We start from the raw sequence: 6,465 nt of genomic DNA, 5'->3' as shown, positions 1-6,465 counted from the left end.
GAAATCCATTTCAGGAATGCAGGTTTGACATCCATTTGCCAAATTTCATAAAATGTGGCAATTGCTAACATGATTCGGACAGACTTTTAAGCATCGATACAAGTGAGAAAATCTCATTGTAGTCAACACATTGAACTTGTCAAAAACCTTTTTCGACAAGTCTAGCTTTGTAGATAGTAACACTACAATCAGCGTCTGTCTTCCTCTTGAAGAACCATTTATTTTCTATGGCTTGCCGATCATCGGGCAAGTCAACCAAAGTCAACACTTTGTTCTCATACATGGATCCCATCTCAGATTTCATGGCCTCAAGCCATTTCATGGAATCTGGGCTCATCATCGCTTCCTCATAGTTCGTAGGTTCGTCATGGTCAAGTAACATGACCTCCAGAACAGGATTACCGTACCACTCTGGTGCGGACCGTACTCTGGTTGACCTACTTGGTTCGGTAGTAACTTGATCTAAAGTTTCATGATCATCATCATTAATCTTCCTCACTAATTGGTGTAGGCATCACTGGAACTGATTTTTGTGATGAACTATTTTCCAATTCGGGAGAAGGTACAATTACCTCATCAAGTTCTACTTTCCTCCCACTCACTTCTTTCGAGAGAAACTCCTTCTCTAGAAAGGATCCATTCTTAGCTTAAAAGATCTTGCCTTCGGATCTGTGATAGAAGGTGTACCCAACATTTTCTTTTGGGTATCCTATGAAGACACACTTCTCCGATTTGGGTTTGAGCTTATAAGGTTGAAACTTTGTCACATAAGCATTGTAACCTCAAACTTTAAGAAACGACAACTTAGGTTTCTTGCCAAACCATAGTTCATACGGTGTCGTCTCAACGGATTTAGACGGTGCCCTATTTAACGTGAATGTAGCTGTCTCTAATGCATAACCCCAAAATGATAGTGGTAAATCGGTAAGAGACATCATAGATTGCACGATATCCAATAAAGTACGGTTGTGACGTTCGGACACACAATTATGTTGTGGTGTTCCAGGTGGCATGAGTTTGTGAAACTATTCCACATTGTTTTAATTCAAGGCCAAACTCGTAGCTCAAATATTTGCCTCTGTGATCAGATCGTAGAAACTTTATTTTCTTGTTACGATGATTCTCTACTTCACTCTGAAAATCTTTGAACTTTTCAAGTGTTTCCGACATGTGTTTCATCAAGTAGATATACACATATCTGCTCAAATCATCTGTGAAGGTCAGAAAACAATGATACCCGCCGTGAGCCTCAACACTCATTGGACCGCAAACATCGGTATGTACTATTTCCAATAAGTCAGTGGCTCGCTCCATTGTTCCGGAGAACGGAGTCTTAGTCATCTTGCCCATGAGGCATGGTTCACAAGCATCAAGTGATTCATAATCAAGTGATTCCAAAAGCCCATCAACATGGAGTTTCTTCATGCGCTTTACACCAATATGACCTAAACGGCAGTGCCACAAATATGTTGCACTATCATTATCAACTTTGCATCTTTTGGCATCAATATTATGAATATGTGTATCAACACGATCGAGATTCAATAAACCATTTATTTTGAGTGTATGACCATAGAAGGTTTTATTCATGTGAACAGAACAACAATTATTCTTTGACTTAAATGAATAACCATGTTGCAATAAACATGATCTAATCATATTCATGCTCAACGCAAACACCAAATAACATTTATTTTAGGTTCAACACTAATACCAAAGGTCAAGGGAGTGTGCGATGGTGATCTCATCATCCTTGGAATCATTTCCAGCACACATCGTCAACTCGCCCTTAACTAGTCTCTGTTTATTTTGCAACTCTTGTTTCGAGTTACTACTCTTAGCAACTGAAATAGTATCAAATACCCAGGGGTTGCTGTAAACACTAGTAAAGTACACATCAATAACATATATATCAAATATACCTTTGTTCACTTTTCCATCCTTCTTATCGGCCAAGTATCTAGGGGCAGTTCCACTTCTAGTGACCATTTCCTTTGCTGTAGAAGCACTCAGTTTTAGGCTTGAGTCTAGCTTTGGGTTTCTTCACGGGAGTGACAACTTTTTTGTCATTATTTCTTAAAGTTCCCTTTCTATTCCTTTTCCCTTTTCTTGAAACTAGTGGTCTTGTAAACCATCAATATTTGATGCTCTTTCCTGATTTCTACCTTCGCCGATTTCAGCATCGCGAAGAGCTCGGGAATTACTTCCTTCATCCCTTGCATATTATAGTTCATCACAAAGTTCTAGTAACTTGGTGATAGTGACTAGAGGCCAATTACTATCTTATCTGGAAGATTAACTCCCACTTGATTCAAGCAATTGTAGTACCTAGACAATCTGAGCACATGCTCACTGGTTGAGCTATTCTCCTCCATCTTGTAGGCAAAGTACTGTCAGAGGTCTCATACCTCTCGACACGGGCATGAGTATGAAATACCAATTTCAAATCTTGGAACATCTTAAATGCTCCGTGGCGTTCAAAACATTTTTGAAGTCCCGGTTCTAAGCCGTAAAGCATGGTGCACTTAAACTATCAAGTAGTCATCATACCGATCATTGTCAAAAGTTCATAACGTCTGCATCTTCTCCTGCAATAGGTCTGTCACCTAGCGGTGCATCAAGGATATAATTCTTCTATGTAGCAATGAGGATAATCCTCAGATCATGGACCAAGTCCGCATTATTGCTACTATGATCTTTCAACTTATTTTTCTCTAGGAACATATCAAAAATAAACGGGGAGCTACATCGCGAGCTATTGATCTACAACATAGTTATGCAAATACTATCAGAACTAAGTTCATGATAAATTAAAGTTCAATTAATCATATTACTTAAGAACTCCCACTTAGATAGACATCCCTCTATTCATCTAAATGATCACGTGATCCATATCAACTAAACCATGTCCGATCATCACGTGAGATGGAGTAGTTTTCAATGGTGAACATCACTATGTTGATCATATCTACTATATGATTCACGCTCGACCTTTCGGTCTCAGTGTTCCGAGGCCATATGTGCATATCCTAGGCTCGTCAAGTTTAACCCGAGTAGTCTGCGTGTGCAAAACTGGCTTGCACCCGCACTACTAGGGAAAACCCTAGTAGTAGCGCGGGTTTAATGCCCACTAGTAGCACGGGCTGCCGCGCTACTGCTAAGACACATAGCGGCAGCGCTTGTTCTCTCCCGCGCTGCTGCTAATCTAGCTAGTTGCAGCGTGTTTACTATCCATCGCTACTAGTATTCTTGTTTTCATTATTTATTTTTAGTGTATTTATACGCCGTTATACAAATTTTGGTACAATACCAATTATGAGGTTTATATCATTATGTCCATAGTAGTGTGTCAAATGAAGGTGGATTAGGTTCAAGTGGAGGCAATATGTGGTGCATGTCAAAATTATACTACTAATCCAAACTTGATCCAGTTTGACTAGTAGTACTTTCGATGTGCACCACATGTTGCCTCCACTTGAATCTAATCCGCCAACACAAGCTATTTAATCATCATCATAGTCATTACCACCAAAATTATTTATTTAATCACCATAGTCATAGTGTAGCACATAATCATTTTCAAACTCATTCTAGCTAGCTAATCACCACCAACACTAGATGCGGTAGCTATCTAATCACCACCAACACTAGCTAATAATAATCATCATAGTCATTACCACCAGCACTAGCTATTTAATCATCATAGTCATAGTGTAGCACATCATCATCTTCAACTTCATTTCTAGCTAGCTAATCACTCCTGCTGCTCTCTCAGGTAAAATAACATAAAACATGTGTAGCTCTCCTCCTTCATCAAGTCGGAGCATGCAGATGAACCTGTCTCCTAATCGTGGGCTGTGCTTCTGATTGCTGCCCCCTAGTACTTCTCTGCACTCCTCCATCACAAATTTGGTCCAGTCTTTCACTATTAAGCATTCGTCGCTTTTAGAAATCTTGAATGCACTAAAGTGCATTGTAGGATATCTTGGCCATAAGCTAACAATACTCATGGTACCTTTAGTCTCGATCCCATGAGGCACAACATTCATTGGGAGTCCTTGTTGAAGAACATCGTATAGTAACATACTTAGCAATGAAGTTTAGCTTAAAAAATAATGTATGCAAAAGATGCGCTGAGGACAAATAGTAAAAATCTTACCATCTTTCCTAAGTAGATGTGACCGTAGTTCATTACGAACACTATTGGTCGCACGTTTTCAGTACTAACATTTCTAAGTGCAGGAAGAAAAATTTTCTTGACAGTATCAAGATCCTCAAGCCATGAAACATAATGACTTAGCTCCTCGCAGTTTAGTTCAGCCCTGGGACAGTAGTAGGTCATGTCTACCAAGCGCTGGACATGTTTGCTTGAACGGAAATAAGCTGACAATAGAAATTAGTTGTCAACTATTTTTGAATAAACAATATCAAAGACATAAATATGGTTGAGAAACTCACATAATGGTATAATTGGAGGCGTCTGCACATCGACCCAGATGTCGGTATTGCCTTCAATATCATCTTCCGGACGAATATCAAAGGTGATAACCATATCAGGCTCAAATGCGTAAGTCTTGCATAGTGCTCACCAAGTTTTGCATCCAAAATAGGTGTAGTCGTCTGCGTTGTATAATTTTGCGTGGAAAATACAAGCATGCTCGGTCTTCAAGTAAACTTTCTTTACCTCCATAGTACGACTGAAACCTATCTTATCCAAGACAAAAACCCTTGCATGGCAGGGGATACGCTAGTAGAATAGTAAGAAATTAAATTATAAGTTGAAGCAAATGAAGCAGATGTCATGCTTAATTACGAAAAAAGACTTGTCATTGTGACTTACTGTATCCACTTCAAAGTTCAGGTCCAGCTTGATGCTGAAGCACCTATCATCATCTAGGAAGATTCCGTCGCACAGGCCGCACTCGTCTTCGCAGTATTTGCAAATACCGAAATCCTTTTCGTTGTCAGACATTTCCTATGTTCATAGTTGAAACATTAATTGAAAATCGATCGAAGACAACTACCAGGATACTCAAAATATCTTATAGGACTCATATTGACACGAGCATTCAATAAGCAAAACCAAATCATAAAATAAATAAGTATTCAAATTAGCATGCATTCAATAAGCAAAAGTAAATCATCTCATGCGTCCGTACATCGTCGAATATTATCACTAATACATCCCGAATAGTATCATACATATAACATCACTAATACAACTAAAACCCTAGCACATGACGGGTATCGGCGCGGGCGGTGGACACCCAAAGAGAAGGAACCATCATAGGATCATAGCTCCAGTGAGATCCCTTGAGAACCTACCAGGTATTGGAGAACCTGTGCTCCGACGCAAAGAAGTAGCGACGGACGCGCGCGTCCTCCTCACTGACACGGTGACGCACCACCTCCGCGGGGTCCTCGAGCCTCTGGACCGTCACTGGCCCACGCGACCACCACCAAAGAAGGTTCGGGTCAACGACAGGCTGGCTCTTCACCAACCTGCGCCCCCCGGTAGGTAGCGCCTCCCAGTACCACCCCGGCGGAGCCCAGTCCCGGACATGGCCCATCTGGTGACGCAGGTGTTCTCCGCCGACTCGACGACGAGGATGCGGGATAGGCATCGTCGACGTCGATGCGGGAAAAATTTCTTTAACTAAAAAAATAACAACAAATGTGACATGTTCAAGTAGTTCTATTAATTCAACTAGTTCCGACGAGTAAATCTAGTCAATTAATTATATACCTAATAAAATGAATAATGACATTATAAAAGGCCTATGCTTTGCAGGAATATTGACTCCTTCCCGGTGCGGCAAATCCCGGGCACTCGATATGTCCTAGTTTGTAGCACAAGTCATGCCGAAATTCATGGAAAATTTCGGCATGACTTTCACTAAAAAGTGGACAAATCAAGAACCTGAAATTTGCCGGAACGGAAATGAATCAACATTCTGACAAAACATAGGCCACTCGACTTCATTCCCTGGAAACAACAAAGCCACTTGGGCACAATCGAACCACTTCAATAATGGAATATGCAAATGAACATCAATGACATATATCATATAACAACAATCTTGTTTTTTGTTTACATAGCAACAATTAGTTTAACCAAGTTTTTGAAAGAAAAACAATTCTGTTTTTTGTTTTTTGAATGAAATTACTATTTAGGCATTTTCATAAAAAATTTCCCTAGCTAATTTCCTAAAAAATTGCTAATCATTTTTTCCTAAATGCAAAAAAATGCCTACTTCACTAAACAAATCTAGGGTTCATATGAACACCTAGGGTTTATATGAACATCAACACAGCATCAACACATATATGAATTGCCCTAGCAGAGTGAGAGGAGGGTAGGGGAGAGGAGAGGCAGAGCCTTACGGTGACTGTGGCGAGGGAGGGGCAGGCGGCGTCGAGGATGGGGTCGGGGCTCGGGCACACGGCGGAGGGCGGCGTCGATGT

This window comes from Triticum aestivum, chromosome 2D (assembly GCF_018294505.1).
Source record: "Triticum aestivum cultivar Chinese Spring chromosome 2D, IWGSC CS RefSeq v2.1, whole genome shotgun sequence".
Lineage (NCBI taxonomy): Eukaryota > Viridiplantae > Streptophyta > Magnoliopsida > Poales > Poaceae > Triticum > Triticum aestivum.
This window is presented reverse-complemented; position numbering follows the sequence as displayed.